At 41.4% G+C, this 20,717-nt stretch overlaps 1 long non-coding RNA gene across 2 annotated transcripts in view; it reads left to right on the top strand.

Moving 5' to 3' along the window:
* The window catches only part of LOC137852718 (uncharacterized), a 106,351-nt gene that overhangs the window by 47,339 nt on the left and 38,295 nt on the right, over positions 1-20,717 (top strand). For both annotated transcript variants that reach the window (XR_011094005.1, XR_011094004.1), the window contains exons 3-4: positions 3,621-6,801; positions 9,389-9,480. This is a non-coding gene — a long non-coding RNA (uncharacterized lncRNA). The remainder of the gene's footprint in view (positions 1-3,620; positions 6,802-9,388; positions 9,481-20,717) is intronic.

Genomic DNA, 20,717 nt, shown 5'->3' with positions numbered 1-20,717 from the left:
GTGACAGGCATTGCTGCTCAGTTGCATTACTCTAGGCAAGCTGGAGGGGGAAAGTCACAGATATATATAGACAAAGGTGGTGTCCTTTGTGCAGCAGGCTCTGAAAAATTCAAGGACATTACCAGCATCATGAGCATGTGCACAGAAGAGGAAAGAAGCAAGTATGGGAGTGGAAAGGCAGAATACCTGGGTGTGCAGGTACCCCTGGCATGCAGGGATGGAGGTGGTATGTAGTTGCCATATCGCTGCTGCAGATGTGAAATTTGTGCATGTATCCCAACCACCTGTAACAAAATAACAAGGTTAAAGGTATAATGGGTACGGATTAGTTTGCAAATCCTATTTTGTAATATGAAACATGGCCAGAATTGTGGCTTCTAGGCATGAGAAATTAAACTCAGGATTGAAAATCAACAACCTGTGACTGCGTGAGATTAGAAACACTGCCCACAAATTACACCAAACATTACCAAAAGAAAAAGAAAAGCAGTCAATCAAACAGTTGCTGGGCAACCAGCAGATCACTTGTCATATAGAAGGGAATTATTCTGCTCTGTTGTCCACAGTCACCAATATAATGATCTCCAAGCAGGCTCCATCTTGGCTTCAGCCTTTCAGGTTCTTTTGGTGCACAGATATCCTGAGACAGTCGGTATGTGAAGGCAGATGGGCAAAGCATCAGTAATGAAAAACACTGCCTGCTAAGTTTTATAGAAGCTAATGCAAAAGGATATTCCGAAGTGAAGTCTAATTAGAAGAGCTGCTTGCTGGTGTGTAGCTTTCTGGGTATTTGCTGTTCCCTATTTGGGCAGAAAATAAAACATTTCCCAAAGTAAGGAGGAAAAATATTTCTCATGGAGAAGGCTGCATTTTGTCTGGATTTCATTCTCTGTTTTTGAGAACAGGGCAGGGTAAATGATTTGATCTTTGTAGGCTGACTGCCAGTTTAAAAAAAAAAAAAAACACCAAATTCCAAATGCCCAAGCAGTACTTCCCAGAACAGCTGTTGAAGTTTTTGTTAGTGATAATCTCCATGTCTGATTCAATGGATTACATAAATATCCCTTATACTGTCAGGAGAAACAGGATTCTTTGCCTCAAAAGGTTCTTTAATTAGCTGCTGAAGATACTTTCTGAAAGATCATAAACCTTTTCTTCAAGCATGTCCCAACTCTACATTTTTACCATCACTTCTTTTCTTGTTGACAGTGTTCATAGGTAATGTTCCATGTTTCTCTCCCAAAGGATCTTAAGGGTTCTAATCAGTATGATCTCTCCTCTCCTCTCCTCTCCTCTCCTCTCCTCTCCTCTCCTCTCCTCTCCTCTCCTCTCCTCTCCTCTCCTCTCCTCTCCTCTCCTCTCCTCTCCTCTCCTCTCCTCTCCTCTCCTCTCCTCTCCTCTCCTCTCCTCTCCTCTCCTCTCCTCTCCTCTCCTCTCCTCTCCTCTCCTCTCCTCTCCTCTCCTCTCCTCTCCTCTCCTCTCCTCTCCTCTCCTCTCCTCTCCTCTCCTCTCCTCTCCTCTCCTCTCCTCTCCTCTCCTCTCCTCTCCTCTCCTCTCCTCTCTTTTCCTTTTTTTAAATTTTATATCTCCTCCTTTCCATTTATATAATTTCTAGTGAGATTCAAAATAATTACTTATTATCATCAATGCCACTGCTTTTCATGGTATCTTTCTAAATTTCTCAGACAGTCTCTTTGTATCCTCATCTTAACTTTTTGTACTGGTTAGATTTGAGTATGGCCTATGAATCTTTTGTATTACTGTGCTTTTTAACACATACATTTTTCAGCTGTGCCATCTTCCATCTTTCCTTTGGTATTTTGCATGAGAATAAAGGTGTAGTAGTTTTATTGTATGTTACTTCCAGTTGCTCTATATGAGTGATTGGAGCTATTTCTGCTATACAAGTGGCATCAACACTCTTCTAAAAGCTGTATGTCCACCCTTCCTCACACAAGAAGGAATGAAGTCTGGGTTTGCTTGTCCGAAGGAAGGACACTAGACACACACATGCCCTTGTACAAGACCAGTTCAAATGCCCCCAGTGCTAGCAGTGACAGATTTTATGCAGTTTGAGCTCTGTTCCTCTAGGAGCCTTTCCAGTTGCACCGACAAATAGACCTTGCCATGCAGCCATTCAGGTCATGCTCACACGCCAGTTGTGACTGGTTTTGAACTCAGGCATTTGGTATTTGAATACTTCAACTCAAATCCAATTTTCACTTAAGAAAGAGAGAGAGAGAGAATGCTGTTTGTTCATGGTCATCATAAAAACATAAATCCTGCTGGATCACTTCAGGGAAGGCTTGGCTCAGGCAGGTACAAATGCTCCAGAGAAGGTTAGCACAGACCTGACACTCTAGGCTTACTGCTGCTGCCCTTTACTCAGTCACCCACAGCTACAGTAATTGGATCTTTAGGTACAGGTTAATGGGATAATTAGCCAAATGAGATCAAATTCATACGCTGTGTAGAAATGGATGGTTGCTGTCTCACAGCCACCTGTTGTATGCTTCTAGGGCAACCTGCATTTCTTTTCAATGGGCTATAAAGTAGGAGATGAATTAGATGTGGGTGATTCTGCCTGCTCATGGTGGTGAGGACAGCTTCACTTGTATTGCATTTTAAAAAGCAAATAATACAATTAGCACTTGTAGCTGGAAGCATATTGGCAGGAAGGGCTTCTGCTCATTGCTCTCTCGAGGCAGGCCAAGCACTCGAGCCTCAACAGCCTCCACAGCTTCCATTCAAGGCCATTTGTAGGAAACAGTGCTGCCAAGAGAAGAGCTGTCTGCTAAACTGTCCTCATGCAGAGGACCCTGAAGACTCCTAATTTTTGGTAATTTTGTACTAGAACTGAAATAAACAGTTTGGGTCGTTCAGGGAGCTTGCATGTAGACCTGCATTTCCTCCTAATGCATGGCTGACATAGATCTGACTGATGGATTGCCTTGCTAGGGTGAGAGGGTAGAAAGCATATATTCAGATCTAAACAATTCCAGGGATCTTCTTGACGGAAAAATTGAAAAAAAAAAAAGGTTTTAATTTAGGTTTCTAGGACTACCATGAATGCTTTGCATTCAGAGATCACCTTTTGCAACATGGCATTAAAAGTCTTGGTGATATGAATGGACTTACGTTCTTATAAGAGTGTTGCCAGAGACTGTTCTCCTTACACTGTTAGACAGAGAAGTCTACAGAGTAATTTTTAACCAATGCTAGAAAGATATTTTGTGGTAGAGTTAGGAATGCCATCCCAGTCTTCAGACTTTCAGTAGAAACTACTGACTCAAGAGGCCATCTTCAGCAAACTGAGTGATTCATGCAGAATGACTTGATAGGAATGTGTTTGAATGAGCTTCCTGTCTATTTGTCACAGTTTATAGCTTTTTAATAACAAATCATGATTACTCTGAATTATGAAGCCAGAATTCCCCATAAATCTTTCCAAACCAATCTCTATTTATATCCTTGGGAGGAACCTGTTTGCTGTTTTTGTTCATTCCATTGTTGTTAATTCATGGATTATTATTATATAGCTTTTTAAAAAATTAAAATGGTGTCAGATTTTGTTTGCAAACTCATGACTTTTTTTTTTTTTTTTTTTTTTCCTGTGACAGAGGGCCTTCATGGTTTATGCTGCAGGCTCCTTGATGTGGTGTGGAGACTTACTACTGATGGTGTAAACTTGCACCCAGGAGAGCCAGACATCTGCCAAGCAGCAGGCATGACTCCAGTGTGGTGCATCCAGCTAGTTGTAACCCAGCCCAGGAAGGGGATAATCTTGCTGATGAAGTCCGGCACATTTGCAGCCAGCCTGCCAGCAGCACAAACTAACTTAAAATTAGATCAAATATCTCCATACTACATCAGTCATGCCTAAGATTACAGTAGAGACACAGACTAGATCCATTTTCTTTTTCCCATTTGATGCAATTAGGAGCAGTAGCTGTCAAGGACCTAGAAATAATGTGACATTTATGCAGAAAAACATCCTGAATAGCCAACATGGCTTCAGCAAGGGCAAATTGTGCCTGACCAATCTGGTAGCCTTCTGTGACAGAGTGACTGCATCAGTTGACAAGAGAAGACTGATCAAGACAAACAGGACTTATGCAAGGCCTTTGACACAGTCCCACATGACATCCTGATCTCTAAATTGGAGAAATACAGATTGGATGGGTGGACTATTTGGTGAATAAGGAATAGGCTGGATGGCCCCAGCCAGAGAGCTGCTGTCAATGGTTCTACATCCAGGTGGAGGCTGGTGATGAATGGTGTCCATTAGGGGTCCACCCTGGAAGAGGTGGAGTGGTGCAGCTGATACATCAGAAGGAAGGGATGGCATCAAGGACAAGCTTGGGAACTGGGCCCACACGAACCTAATGAGGTTCAACAAGGGCAAGTGCAAGGTGCTGCACCTGGGTTGAGGCAGTCCCAGGCTTTAAGATGGACTGGGAGAAGAACTCACTGAGAGCAGCCCAGCAGAGAAGGACTTGGGGAGTCAGGTGGACAAAAAGCTTGGCATGAGCCAGCAGTGTGTGCTTGCAGCTCAAAAAGACATCTGCAGCCCAGGCTGCATCACTTGAGGAGTGGTCAGCAGGTGGAGGGAGGTGATTGTTTCCCTTTGCTCTGCTTTGCTATTGTGAGGCCTCACTTGGAGTGCTGCATCCAGATCTGGGGCCCCCAGCACAAGAAGGATGTGGGGGTGTTAGAGTAGGTCCAGAGGAGGGCCATGAAATTAATCAGGGGGCTGGAGCACCTCTCCTGTGAAGAAAAGTTGACAGAGCTGTGGATGTTCAGCCTGCAGAAGAGAAGGCTCCAGGGTGACCTCATTGCAGATTTTCAAGTACCTAAAGGGGGCTTATAAAAAGGACGGAGAGCAACTTTTTACATGGACAGATAGTGATAAGACAAAGGGGAATGTTTTTTTTTTTTTTTTTTTTTTTTTTTTTTTTTTTTTAAAAAGGGAGATTTAGATTGGATGTTAGGAGGAGATTTTTTACTCAGAGGGTGGTGATGCCCTGGCACAGGCTGCCCAGAGAAGCTGTGGATGCCCCATCCCTGGAGGTGTTCAAGGCCATGCTGGATGGGGCTTTGGGCAGCCTGGTCTGGTGGGAGGTGTCCTGCCCATGGCAGGGGGTTTGGCACCATATGGTCTTTAAAGTCCCTTCTAACCCAAACCGTTTTATGATTCTTTGAATACATTTGGACTTTTCTTCCTTGCAAAACTCGTAGAGCATCTTGTTACAAGCTTAGAAATAACATGGATTTATGAAGGCATACAGAAAGAATGGATGTAGTGAACCTTTATTAAGATTCTCTGAAAACTTAAAAAATAAATTAGTTAAAAATTAGGAAAAAAAATCAGGTTGTGTTTACTTCCAGTCATAGACTGTGGTTTTCAGTCAGCTGGTTTATGAGAGAGTTGGGACTGAAAGCTGTGTTTTTCTTAACTGGTTCAGCCTCTCCTATACGTGACCAGCATGGATCCAGAACCTGCAAGATACTGATAAATCTATCAGAAGCAAAGGCATTCATCATCTCATAGAAAGTGCTCATTGTCTAGTAGCACGAGGCCACGATGTTTGTACAGTCTTCTAAATTGGTGAAAGCATTAATTACACTGAATAATGGTAACCCTGGTATCTTGGCAGACATCTGAAACCTTGGATAATTATAGTTTCTGTTAAGCAGATTTTAGTTCTTCTCTGGATTTTGAGTTTAGGGGACAGAAATAATTTTCAGATAACCCAGTGCCTGACAAACCAGGATGTGAATGGCTGCAAGTTTACCTGAGCTAAAATGACTGATATACAGGACTAAATGACTTTTTCTAATGACTTCTGATGAGATCATGTATTTTTCCTAACTCTGAGGAGATGGAAAGCATTGAAATTCAGTGCAAAAACAAACCAAACAAACTTGCAAAACACACTTTTAGCAAAGGAGTGCAACGTAATGGAACATGAAATTAAAGGAAAAAATGGAATCAGTCTTGATGAGGATTGGAAAATCTACATGTCAGCAAAAATAAACTTGTTACTTAATAAGGTTAATAATAGATAAAGTCCCCTAAAGATAAATTGTTATCACAGTTGACGACCATTTTATTAAAATGTTAATGGCCTGAGGCAAAAGCAAACTGTTCCCTTAATCTGCCAGAAGAACTGCTTTCTCAGGAATTATATACGCCAGAGCACTTGGGATCTGAGCTAACTGTAATAAGCATGTTTGAAAACTGGAGCATCCACAGCTTGTGAAATTGTGACTAAAAAAGAGCGGGTCTCACATGTCTCAAAATGGCTGTGTCCTTCTCTGCCAAACAAAACTTTCACTTGCATTTTAGAATGAAAGTCTGTCGGATTCAATTGCTGCAGTCAAAACAGCTGAAATGTCAGTGACTGAAGAAAGGATTTTCTCTTTGCCTTCTCCATACAAACTGTGAAAGAGGTGTAGCTTAACAAATACAATTCCTGTGGTAGCAGACAGAATGAAAACAAGTTTTCATCAGCATCTCTAAGCATGGCAAAACTACGAAGCAACCTGGCAAGTATGCTAAGCATTTATTGAATTGTGATGGATTGCAGTATGATTTGTTTGGGCTGAGAACATCAACAAAAAACCTGTGCAGGATTTGACGAAAGCTCAGCTGTATGGAGAGACTTTTTCTGTGAGCATAGTATCAGCTCAAAACACAAAGGAGCTGATGAAGTTGAGTTCACATCCTATCTTTCCTTGTGACACATGAAATACATATTCCCTAAAGCCTTTGGACACCTGAGCAATGAGAATGGAAAGGTAAAGCAGAAAGTATTTGTGATGCTAAATGCTGTATTTCTTCTCAATTTGTCTAAATGGCAAAGGTACAAAAAGTACAGAAAAGCTATGCTATCAATATAGGCCTAAAACCCAAATCTCCTCTCTGAAAATTTGCATGAAATAAATGGGAATGAGAAAGATTAACTCAGTTTAGCAAAGCCAAGATTGTTTCCACCTTTGTGGAGGCAGGAATATCCTGATTTCCAAATCATTTCAGTGTGGGGGACCCAGGAACCTGGGATGCTCTGGCTTATTTCTACAACTGAAGCTTGTTCATGTGTGCAGCAGGCATTCATACTCCGTTAAGTCTGGTTTGGGAATATAGTCAAACTTTATTTCCGTATGTCTTTCTGTCAGCAAAGTCTGTGACAATGATGGGGGAAGTTTTGCTGTGAGTTTTTGGGGCAGAGGGACCATCTTCCACTACAGTCAAGGGGGACTCTGGGAAGAGGCAGGAAAGGCTTCACCTTGACCCAGAAGGAGGATGATGGTATGTGTGTGCAAGTATGCACTCAAAGTCCCCTAGTGAGAAAACACAAGGATTTATGCCGTCTTCTTTTTGGTAGATTTTTTTTCTTATTGTAACCACTCTTCATATCCTTAACCTAAATGCAGTTTTTAACATGGGTTCTCCACTTTTACTCAAAGACTGTAACTGTTTTTAGATGCCCTTCTGAAGGGAACAGAAGGTCCAATATGCTGAATGGTGCCACTTCATAGGGAAGTCTGCTGCCTCCCTGGGGCCCAGGTTAGAGATGTGAGAGAAAGCTTCTGCCCTGGTGTGGCCCTCAGATTATTACTCATTATTGAATCACATAGGCTGTGATGAAGTTCCAACAAAACATTCATGGGCAAATGAGAGACTTCATGGCCTTGGGACAATTGGTTAAGGGATCAGGAGCACAGGTAGTGTTTTCCTCTATGCCTCCAGTTGCAGGGAATGATGAGGGGAGAAACAGGACGAGCCAGCAGATCAGTACCCAGCTCCAAGCCCAGTGTCACTGGCAGAACTTTGGTGTGTTTATTTTGATCATGGGTCATTTTTCAATGGAGGACGACCTGGGCAACTACAGGCCTGTTGATTTGACCTTGGTGCTGGGGAGGGCTGTGGATCAGGTATCTTGAGTGCCATCATGCAGCACATACAGGATAACCAGGTGATCAGGTCCAGTCAGTATGGGTTTATGAAAGGTGAGTCCTGTTTGACTAGCCTGGTTGCCTTCTGTGGCAAGGTGACCCACTTAGGTGGGTAGCCAGGCCCAAAGAGTTGTGGTGAATGGAGTCAAATCCAGTTAGAGGCCGGTCACTACTGGTGTCCCCCAGGGCTCAGTACTAGGGCCAGTTCTCTTGAATATATTTATCGATGATCTGGGTGAGGGGATCGAGTGCACCCTCAGTAAGTTTGCAGACAACACCAAGTTAGGTGGGAGCATTGATCTGCTTGAGGGTAGGAAGGTTCCTGAGGGTAGGGATCTGTATAGTTGAGGCCAACCATATGAGATTCACCAAGGCTAAGTGAGGTCCTGCCATGGTTTACTGGTAAACTTAGCCATGGTTGAACATCAGGATCTTGGAGGTGTTTGCTAACCTAAATGATTCTATGATTCTATTTAAAGTGAAGCTTTGTCATGTCCTTTGTCTTTATAAAACAAAAGACTAAGGTTTCATGGATGTATATCTGTTAGCATTACTGTGGTTTTTGTAGAACTTTCTGTGCCAGTTGAATCAAAGACAACATACATATTTTGGTGTGGAGATACAAAATAAGATCTGTAATGCTGTCTTTTTTTTCCTCTTTGTTGCACACTTGTTATCCTCTAGTGTCTGGTTTCCAGGCCAACTATTAACCTTCCTTTAGAGAAACTGCAATTTGCTGGGCCCAGTTGATTTAACTACCTTGCTACACCTGCAGTTCATTCAGTCATTTCCTTCCACAGCAGATATCAGTCTTCCTGAAAAAACGGGAGATAGTTGTTTTAATCACTAATAACTGTCTCATAGTTTGTTGTTTTATTTTTCCTTTTTTTTTTTTTTCTTTCAGCTTTAGTATAACAAAAATGGTTGCTTTGTGTTTTCTATGTGAGTAGCATTGTGAACTCTGAAATAACTTCTCTTTGATGTATAAATTACTACCTAATTGTAGTTAATAAACATAATGGGGCAAAAAAAAAAGATGGTGTCTGGGGGTATTTCCGCACAGATTGAAATGAGCCACGCACTCAAACACCTTCCCACCAGTGTTGATTGCACCTATTCCTTTTGAGGCTTGTGCTGTGCTTGGAAGAGATTAAGTTCAGGTAATCTGTTCATGGGCTAGCCTGTCCTCAGCTATGCCTGATTTGTCTGTGCTGCATCAGGATATTAGGTCCATGCTAAAGCCCTATGAGTGCTCTCTCCCACCAGGCTCCAGAGCTGAGTCCATCTTTGTGCTTGAGAAAGAACCATGCATTTGCAACAGGTCCCCTCTGTGCTTAGGTGATAGGTTAAATAATTTCTGTGTGTCTGCCTCATTCCTTTTTTTTTTTTTTCCTTCTCTTTTTCTCCTTTTTTTTTTTTTTTTCTCCAGAGAGCAACCCCAAATGTGTGTTGCCTGTTTAGAGTGGCCCCACAGCAGCATGTGCAAGTCTGCCCTGTGCATGGGAGGTTGGAGGACAGCAGGTAAGCAATGGCATCTTCCTTGATAGCAACCACCTAATATGCTCCTTTTTCAGTCCAGTGTAAATCAAGCTGTTTCTTCAAAGCAAGAGGTAAAGGCAAGGGTGCAGAGTAAGCAAGCATTGCAAAAAATTTAACAAATAAGATCATGTCTCTTGTGGGAAAAAGAAGCCTTTTATCACCTTTCCCTTCTAACCTAATGGCTGATGTGCAATGTTGCAAGAAAGGCAGAAGTGGTACTGTTTGGTGCTAAGTAGAGGTGAGAGGAAGTAGCTAAGCTGCTGCACAGCTTTATTAGATAACAGCACTTCCACGTCGTAGTGTCAAGAAATACAGTGCAGCAGAACAGCCCCCAGAGTTTTGAGTTTGTTTGTTTGTTTGTTTGTTTGTTTATTTATTTATTGTAGCTGACATCACTCACTTAAAAAGTGTGTGCTGGACTGACTCCTTTTTGCTTTTGCAACAGCAGCAGTGATTTTGCAATAGTTGTAATATCATTCAAAAGCAGCAGCATCTGGAAAGGGTGTTGGACGGCAGGCTTTCAGAGGACCTCCCCAGAGAGCTCTGCAGCAAGTCTGGTGTGTGGTGGGCTTGTCTGCCTGGGACTGTGTATGCAGCAGGGTGGGTATGCTCCCCATGCTGGAGTCAGCGGCCACAAAGCCGCTGGAGGGGTGGCAGGGACTGTCGTCTGTGTGCCGGGGCTGGCCCACCAGCTCTCCCCTGAAGGTGACAGCCTCTTGCCTGGAAGAGCCAAGTCAGGGATGACACAGCCAGATTTTAGCAGAGTTTGGGAGAAGCGCTGTGCTCTCACAGCTCTACAGCTGTCAGACCAAAGCTCCCTCATGCCTGGCCAGCTCAGGCTCTAGCGTGTGAGCATGTGCTGGTTTGTGCCTGGCCGAGGGTGTCCAGAAAGGCTTAGTGATGGAAATTAACAGCTTCCATTATAGCACTCTAACTTCCCCGTGTAGGCAAACCCTCAGAAGCCCCATTAACCCGAGTTTAGACCATAATTTGAACTCTCTGGCAAAGGTACTCCCAAACTGAATGCGGAAAATCTCTATGATGAGCAGTAACAGTGCATATAAAATAAAATAACAGCAGGACTGGGGAATAGCAATGGCACATCTTTCCTTCCAAATTGAATTGTTCACTTCACTGTGAGAAGGAATGATTATCACATTTATTGTGTTTGGCTCAATTAGGCTGGAATCTTAGGCCAGGAACCTTTCTTTTTACATTTCTGTAAATGTTGTCCATGTATGGCTGTGTCAGCATTGATTGTGCTATCATGTAGTTGCCACAGCTGTCCGCCTGAATTGGAAAATGCAAACCAGAACAAGTCTCTTATATCATTTCAATAGGGTATTGCTCTTCAGTGCAGTAGGGACAGAAGTATGGGCTGAAACTCTTTCTTTTTGTACACAGTGTGTGTTTACTCCTGGTACCTATCAGAACAAGATGTGTTGAGAACATATACACAGGGAGGTTACAAGATGTGCATGACTTTTGTAAACTGACTATATATATAGACTTATGTATACATTTATATATATAGGCATATGGCATAATGAGACCAGAGTAGGTAATGGTGAAATTTGTAGAGTCTGGCGTTTTATAGCACGGAGAAATGAGCAGAAGATAAATACCTATTGTGGACAGGAAAAGTACATTCAATTTAGTTAGCTGAGAGTCAGTGTGTGACTATGTTCAGTAGACTCCTACCAATTTCCTTGGCAGGGGTGCATGTTTTTAAGAGCTATACATTTAAACACTTAAAGAGAGGCTCAAAGACGTCTGTCTTCATGCTCCACTTGCAAAAATTTGATTTCACAACAGGAGAGGGCCAGGATCAAATACGCAAGAAATGGAGCTTTCCCACTCTTAGAAGTCTGGAAAGTCCTCAAGGGAGAAAGTAGGTACATTTGTGTAAGATCACTCAGGAGTCTCTGAAGTGTCACCATTTGGATGTGGGATACATCAGTGGCTGGGAATGTTGTATCAGAATGACCCAGAATGAGCACATTATTTACTGTTTTAAACCTTTCTCAATGGGAAGACATTTAATTCTTTGATCACTACCCATGACTGATAAGGGTGAACTGAAGAAACCCTGGAAACCAAATCTACATTTCTAGAAGCTGATTCATGTCCTTTTCCTCCTATTCCTTTTTTTTTTTTCCTCATTTCATTTTCTATATGAAAAGATTGCAAAGCATAAAGAACCACAAATTACCAATGTGTAAACAATGCAAAGTGATAAGTGAGAGATAATACGTATCTTGAGCACTAGGAAAAATTCTGGGAGAAAGCAGACTACCTTGGTTAGAATGATATCAGAGATCAGATTGATGTTACAGAAGTCTATCAAGAGATAAAGTAGGGTTAAAACAGTACGTGCTGCCTCTCAAAATTTTCATTTAGGACTCCTGGTATTAGAAAACATTTCTATATCCAGCCAGAGATTGGAACAAAATCAATGCTGAAATGTATGTGGGACAGTTTTTGGATTGGAAAAACAGTCTAAAAGAGAATGTTTTATCTGACTAGCAAATACAGTACTAAAAGGCTCTCAAATAAAACTTCAGTATGCCATCATGGGAAGTTCAGGTGAACCAGAATACATGACAGAGGAAGAGAATGTAAAGCAAAATGTCATGTTTCAAAATCATTAGAGATGCAGAATATGGTGAGTGTGACTGTTAGCCCAGTTTATCTTTGTGTCCTGACCAGTGGAAGGTGGAGAGGAGTAGCACAGGGAAGAACTTCATTAAAAACACACTCATAGTATTTGGAGTTTCATTTGCTCCTAAAAATAATTGCATATTTGTTGGGAAAACCTCCCTTACTGCTCACTGTGCATGAGTCTGTATTGTCATTGTTGCTGCACAAGGAAAACAAAGCTCACAATTTAAATATACAAAAAATGAGAACATGTGATACATGAAAGCGTGATGGTGTTGTGGTAAGGATATCCAAGGAGCATGGGACAGGGAGAAACCACTCTGGCAACCATGCCAGGTTCATTGTTATTTTGGCTAGCCACATGAGAGATGGCTAGTCCAGAAATGCCAACAGAAAAACCCTGCTCCCTAGAGTGGTTCAAGCCACAAAGTGTTTTATGCTACTCACCAAATAGCCGAGACTAGAAGTCTACCCTGAACCATAGGACAAGACCAGTCCAGACCTAGAACAGTGCCCTAGGTATGTCTGCAACATCCAGGGTAGGCACATACAACATGTGCAAATCAACATTTAAGTTCTTCCACCTGGGATAGTTTGCCTAAATCGCCCTTTCAAGAAAGACAGAGTTTCTTGAATTAACTATATATATATATATTTTTTTTATTTTTTTATTTTTTTATTTTTTTTTTTTAAGGGGGGGGAGGCAGGGTAGCACAGGGTGAAGTTTAAAGGCGGAGTGATTCCCATGCCATCCTCAGTGCCAGCGTGGAGGGAGTTCTTGGCAGCTCAGATGGTGGGTCATAAATTCTCCTTCACTAGTTTGGGGGCCTGATTATTCTTTTGTGCTCTGCTGGAAACATTACTTATGAGAATTGGGGCATTTTAATTTGGCTGTGCTACCACTTTATTAATATTTGAACATCTCACTGTTCTCTGTCTTGGCACAACGGGATCCACAAAAAGAGGCTAAAAGAGAAAACGCTCCCCTCCCTGGCATCAGATTCCTGCCCTTTTATTTTTAATTACTTTGAATTATTTCTGGAACTTTTTATGCCATTTTGAGAACACAAAACAAGGTTTGACTGTAAGAAAGAATACTATAGAATGCAAGCAAATGTGTCCTTACAGGTTCATCCAGAGACTGCATCAAACATGCAAGGGACAGACCCTTGCCAATTTATCCATTATATCCTGGCATAACAATGATCCATTAGCTTGAGCAAGACCTACGTGAACCGTGCACACATTTGGCTGAACCCACGCAGTTTATTTAGCCTCTGGTGTGCTCTGGATTAAAGCAGGAGCTCATTAGAGAATAGTGTTTCTTCCACAAATGCTGTTTTCCATCAACCAAAAGAAGTGACAGAGCTTTTCAAAAGCCTTTGGTACTTAAGGACAAATGCTCCCTTCTCTTTGCAAATGTTCATCCAAGATTCAGAAGGTTTTAAACTTTAGTACTTCTAAAAGTAAAAGTTGATCCTGAGGCTGAAAGAATAAGCCTGGAATTGAGGAACACTGTGTACATTTATCTGGGATTTGCCACTGCACTGCAAAGTGTTTCTCTTTCTCAGCAGCTTGGCCCCTTGATGTTTCTGAAGCATACTTTGAGATCCCCAAGTACAAATTACCTTGCACAGTGGGATAAGTCTAGTCCATGGCTTTCCAGGAGTATTTAGTCACCAAATTAGGGGCTAGAAGGAAAAGACACCCCAGAATACTTGGTAATGATCTGACTATAAAATGTAGGGTACCCAAACTTTAGTGATGATGCAGCATCTTTATGGTGACTATGGAAAGAGCCCTGGAGCAGCCATTTCAGGTCCATTTCAGTCACTTTCTGACACTCAGGCTTCAGACCATTGTCCAGGAGAAGAGGGAGCTCACTGTATGTGCCAGAGCAACATAGCATTTATTTCCTTAAAATCATATTGATGTATTTTTAGCAAATTCATTGCAAGAACCATTATTCATTATTGTAGGGGCATTTAAGTACAACATGTATCTTTCAGTTAACATAAAAAACATGGTGTTAAACCCTGAAGCTAATTAAAATCAATGTGAGTACTCACATTTTTTCCCACTGGCTCATGTCCTTGGCCGAAGAAGATGACAAGTTCAGTTGGACTCTGCTGCCCTAGAAAGCAGATGAGTTAATAATTTTATGATAATGTGTCAAATTCAGCTCAGATATAATTCTGCTATTCTGAATCGCTGGTTTTATTGCCATCCTACCTGTGTTCATAGATTAAGTTAGAAAAGTTCAGTGTTGGGAAAATTTCCATTTACTTGTATATTTTGCTGTGAGTTTCAGTCAGTTGCCATCAATTTCTTTGTGGCACATACAAAACCTACCCTGTGTTGAAATCATATACTTTGCAGATTCTGACATAAATAGTAATATCTAATAAAAGCAAGAACACATGAATTTAAAACAACTGTTCCCCAGGACCTAACTGATTTTATACTTTTCTACAACATTTGGAGCACAAAGTCTGTAAACTCTGTACTATGTATTTTTCTGTGGAAGGATGAAGGCATAGCAAGAGGTCCTGAAAAACATGGCTTACCTATACACAACCTTATCATAAAATAGTGTAATTCCCCCTTCCAGCTGGTTCACAGGATTCATCTGTGGTGAAGCTTTCTGATAGTAAGGAATGACCAGGCGTGGCCTCTGTCTCCATCCCTGAGGAATTATTAGGCAGTAGCATGTGAGACGGTTGAGGTAGTAGGGTCAGGGCCAGGGCTAAGTGAAAGAGCTACCTACCAATTAACAGACAGGCTGTTTAAACCTCATTGCCTCATAGTATCAGATCTTAAACTGTTATAAAGGGAAAGAAACAGATGGATCTTATAAAGATATTATTTCATATTGATTTGGTGATGGGTGGGAGCCTGGCTTCGCTGGATGACAGATCTGCATAGAGGGATAGATTCAGTATTCTTGGCTCATGCATGAAGACGTTTATTGCTTCAAAAAGTAAGTCTATTACTATTAGGCAGACAAATATAGAAGAGAAAGTACAATGACATTAAATAACGATGAAACCAAGGGACCAATGTCCAGAAGTTAGAAGTTTCCCTATTTCTCCTCCCTCAAAGCAAAGGCCCAAGCTTAAATACCCTGAACTCCACCAGGCACAGGATGAATATACCCCGTTCACTTTCAGAAGCACCAGACTAACAGGAAGGGATGGTATTGGGAAAGTGAGTGAGGTATCCCGGGTGTATTTGCTACGAAGACCCAACCTCTTTATCTGAAAAGGCCCTTCAGGAAGGGTTTAATTTTGCCCTGCTTTATAAAACAGCTCAAAGGTGTGCAGGGAGGGCTGGAAGCTGCAATAACTTGTAGGCTAAGTACACTTCACTGACAGTGGCCACCACTGTAAACCACTACGGTGCTGTAGGGGAGCAGAGGGGATGCTGCTGCCAGCACCATGGCTAGTCTCAAATGTGTGAGGCCAGGAAAAGTCTGTGACACCTCACATATGAAAATGGGAAGAGGGCAAAACACATGTGTATCATCTCGCATATAGCCAGCAGGGCTAGGAGGCATTTTGAAATGCTGTATCTGGCGCAGTGTGTAAATACATGATGGTAAATACATCTCCTGCCTGCTCTTGCTGATTCTGATCCCTCAGTGTTCAGAAACTGGTGGAAGTCTGGCTGGAGTGGGTTCTCCTGGATGACAAACCTGTGTGAAGGGATGGATTTATTTCTGTGCATGTTCCCTGAGCTGAGAGACCTTTTGCTCTTTCTTCTCCTAGTTACTTCCACCTCTCTGCCCAACTTCACCTCTGTCTGCTGCAGATGAAATTAGCCCTTCAGCACCCAAGCCTTATATCCATCAGTCTCTCCCAGTGAAGGAGGCCTTGCAAGTTGTGTTGTTTTGTTTTATTTCCTCCACTGTGCACTGATCAGAAAGGAAACCAGCCCTGTTACCATCAGGAGAGACAACCCGCCAGTCTTTTCAACAAGCTCAGTCCCCTCTGAGGGAAGAGGAGAGGGCTGCTGAAAGGCAGTGCCATTCATTCCTGCCACGTCAGCAGCACTTCATAGTATTGGAGGCAGTTGATGGATTGGAAAGGATAGTAGTAACTTTATTAACCACTTCTCTTACTTTGACCAGCTTTAGTAGAAATCTGAATAACTGCCTCATCCCCTGGGCCTATCGGACGTGGTTTGTTTTGCAAGTGGGGAAACAATTGTGAATTTCAAGCCTCGATGAGCTAACGTGTTTACACAACACTGCTGATGCAGCAGAAAGGGGATACAATATGTGTCAAATATTGCTTGGGCTGCAGGCAAAATAACTGTTGAGCTGAAAGGCAGTGCTTAGCACAGGGCTCCTTTTGCCAGAGAGCTGTCGGGGATGTGTCAGGCAGGGAGCAGGGTGCAGCAATCCACCTGGAATGCTGCAGGTAGCTGCTGCTTTCCTCCCCATCATCGCTGGTCCTATCAATTAATTTGTTTCAGGTGGATCTTGAATAGTGCACAGTCCTGAGCTTCACTCTCATGATTTGACTCAAAGCCACATGAAACCAGTGGGACAACTTGCACTGACTTTGGCACAAGACTCGGTTCTTATTTTGGGATTTGAGGAGATGGATTCGCACAGGCTAATTTCTGTATTGGGATGTCTGCACAGCAAGGAGGGAGGGAGCCTCGCTTTTTCTGACACACAATAATGCACAGAAAGATGGGCATTTTGGATGATTGGCTTAAAAGAGCTATCCTATAATGGCAGCACAATTACAAGCCTGCAGGGAAAATTTCTGGGCTTTTGTGTAAAAAGGAGCAAAGAAGAACACATAAAGGTTTTACTGAGTTACAGTGCCAGCGTTTCAGTTACCAGTTCTGCAGGAAAGCCAATAAGAGGGCTTAACTGAAAATATTTATGGTACTGAGCCCCCATACAGAATGGGGGGACATACAAGAACAGGACAGGAGACAGAGGAGAAAGGCAAAGTGGGTGCAATAAGCGGGCATCCTGCCGCCAATAAGTCACCACAGAGAGCAGCCAGGCCAGTGAGGAGGAGTGGAGAGACCTTCTGGACAGAGAAGGGTGGTGTGATGTTCTCTGAATAAATGAAGATTTGAAAAAAAAAAAAAGGAAAAGAAAGGAAAAGAGAGAGTGAAATCAGCTGCCAAGGAGTGCTGGGGCCAGAAAAAGCAACAAAGCCCTATTTTTAATTTAACTTTTTTTTTTTTTTTTTTTTTTTTTTTTTTCTGCCAGTAAAAAATCAAATGATAAAATAGGCTAGAGAAAGGAAGCAATTGGGAATGGCTGAAGAGGATTCCCAGCTGTGCTTGCAATCAGCGCAATTCATGACTCACAACATGCTGGCCACATCACTTCCCAGGAGCAACATATTCTCATGAACAAGCAAAACAAGTCAGAGAGAATCTTTAAGGGCTTTTTGGATCATTCATGGCTCAGTTGTGAAATTGCCCATGAAGCAGCAGGCTGGCTTTGAGGGTCAGGGTGATTTGAGGATTGGTCAGCTTTCCTTTTCTTTCTGCTTTTGCAGTCAACAATTCACCAGCCCTCAGCAACGTGGCTGAGGAATTCCATTCTTCATCTCCTGACTGAAAAGAAGAGCTGGAAATGAAATTGGTTTACAGGCTTTCGAGCAGTTTTGTCTTTCCAGTTTCCCACAGGGACCTTCTGCTGCCCTGCTGACGTCAAGGAGTGAAAAAAAGCATCTGAAAATCATGTTTATATCTTTACACAAAACCATATATCTTAGAGTTGACTTTCTGTATCTGGGTCTTGCTAGTTCTCACCTGGCTGACAGGTAAATTGGATGACTCAAGTCACCAAGTCACAACACTGCAGGGTCCCTCCAAACCTCAGGTTCAATTAGACTGGTTCAGACTGTTGCTTTTACTGAGTATTATTCTTTTAAGTAGAAGTATGCACATGCTTTTCTACACTGTTAAATGTTTAGCAATATATCTAATTAGCATGTAGCTACACTGCTAAAATAAAGAGGAAACAACTAGCAGTAACATTGAGTTTTTCTCACGGTGTTTATTTATTTATTTTAATGGTTGAGTAAATATGTATTCTCTTGCTCACTTCTGAAGTCTTGTTGTTGATAAAAGGTGACATGTCTCATTTATAATAGCAGTGTGGATCACACACTAACTATTAGGGTTAGATTCCAGTTAAAGGTTCAAGCTCCTGTGAAACAACTTTCCTGTCACCAGAGTTTTCTTATCCGTCTGTGGCTTATGCCTTGCATACTAATTTTCTGTGCAGAGGTTAAAGCTACAAGCACGTGCTGTAGATAACCTCTTTTCCTCAGGGAACTGCAAACTTTTCAAATTGGTCAGTGCTCTGAATCTGAATCCCAGGTCAAAATTTTGAAGCATCCAAGGGAATGCACAACTTGAGAATAGCAAATAGGAAACATCATAGCATTTTCTTTCAATTTGATTAAGACACTGAATCTTTTGTTTTCTATGGCTAAAACATCTAACATTTACAATGTTAAGAGGTTAGAACAGAATACATGCTTGATATACATAATTTTTCAATTAATAAGGAAAGTAAAATATACTGTACTAACACACATAGCAAAATAAAATAATATCCAAATGAAATATTTATATAATTATGTAGCCTTGGAATAATGTGTTCTATGGCAACTGGGAAAAAAAAAAAAAAAAAAAAAAAGAGAGAGAGAGAGAGAAAGCCAAAATGTTTTTTTCAACATTTTAATTTTGGATTTTGTGTGGAGTTTTAAACAAAATTTCTCTGATGGAAGAGCATATCTCTGATGTCTTTCTAACCAGATCTGTTATTAGTTTATCTTAAAAGAAAGCAACTCCTATAAAATATCCTGGCAAGTTGCTATGTTTCAGTAATATTATGGTAAAGCAGATGGCAAAAAAAAATGAAGTGTTGATTATTTTTTGCACTGTAACTGAATCACATTCTTTAAATACACGCTATAAAAATATCAAGCCAAGGGGCTGTTTCAGTCCAGTGATCTCTGCTCCAGAATGAACTTGATGAGATATTCATGAAAGAGGTGATAAACTTCATATTGGCCTTATATTGTAGTAATTAATGAAACCTCTAGGAACAATGATATAAAGTCATTTTAATTCACACAGAATCAATGATGTTAACTTCTGCTCAGAGCTGGGGCCAAGAGGTCTTTGGTAGTCCCTCTCTCTTTTGGGACATTGCCTTTCAGGTTATGTGGGATGTTGTCTCAGATTTCTAGCACTGAATTTTAGAGTGAAAGCAAGTGTGTGAAACACTAGGGTGTTCTTTTTCTTTTCCTTTAATGCCCAATTTCCTTTAAGGAGACAGAGCATTTCAAAGTTGTTGGGAGATTCAGAGTTTAGCTTTTGATCTGACATGAAGCCCTAAAAATGGGAATCAGGGGGATGCAATAACACTGTTTTGCTCTTGCAGAGGCCAGTTTCACCACAAATAAGTCATGTCTTTGAGATGCTGACCTCCTCTTGAAAGACCCCCTCTCTTCCTCCCAGCAAGTAAAAAGCCAGAGCCTGATCACAATAACAAAATATATATATATATATATTGTTTTTTTCTGTTACTGAGAGATTTAAATAAAAAATCAATTATGCATTGACATATCTATTTCTTCTTCTCTTTGAAATTCTTGCTAGACAAGCTTTGACTGATTTTGCTTAGTCCAGCCAGTGGAGGTTCCAGGATTGTGTACCTGAAATAACTCTCACAGTGGCGTTTATCTCTGCAGTTTGGAAATCTAGGAAATGGTGAATTACAATATTAAATGCTGAGCCACAGCAGAAAATGAGGAAATAATATTTCATTTTTTTCAGCATGAGAAAGGGGATGCCTCTGTCTAGCAATATTTATGAGCTGGTAAAAAGCTGTTTATGTCGCAGTGGTCATATGTTCCCTAAATGTCAAGTTGCAATCAATAACCTTGCTGAAATTTGACCCTGTTGGGCATGGTGTAGGAGAATTGGACGCTCTCCAGGCTATCAGTTGAAAGGCAAGAAACAGCAAGCAACTGATGAGAAGCTATCAATAAAACCTCGGTATTGTTTTGAGTTCAATTTCAAGTAATTGCTAGACATCCGAGATTGAGTCTGACAGACATGAAGAGGGCTAATGTTGGTTGCTAGTAATGAAAAGTCAGCTTCTTGTTCAAAATAGCACAATGGGACCTAATAATGAAATGGTTTCCCCTTCAAAAAACAAGTTGCTCTATGAGTATAGGAATCAGTGGAGCCTGTTTTTTATATGGATTTATGCCCTGTGTCCTTACAGCCAAAGCAACCCCTTTGTCCTTCCCTCTTCCTTGCCTGCTTCTCTAGCAGCTCCAGTTTCTCTCTTGTATCCTCTGTTCAGTGCATAAAGCAACATGTGCTTATTTGTTACTCTAATGTTCACCAAAATTACAGGTCAGGGGTGGTTTTTCTGTTTGCTTGCTTGTTGTTGGTTTTTATTTTTCTATTGTTTTTGTTTGTTTGTTTTCCTTTCTCTTACCTAATGATAGAAATTATGCTGGCCCAAAATATGCTATCTCAATGCGTTGTTGAATTAA

The sequence above is a fragment of the Anas acuta genome, chromosome 2, assembly GCF_963932015.1.
Source record: "Anas acuta chromosome 2, bAnaAcu1.1, whole genome shotgun sequence".
NCBI classification, from domain to species: domain Eukaryota; kingdom Metazoa; phylum Chordata; class Aves; order Anseriformes; family Anatidae; genus Anas; species Anas acuta.
The sequence above is the reverse complement of the archived record's forward strand: the minus strand, read 5'-3'. Positions and strand labels throughout refer to the sequence as shown.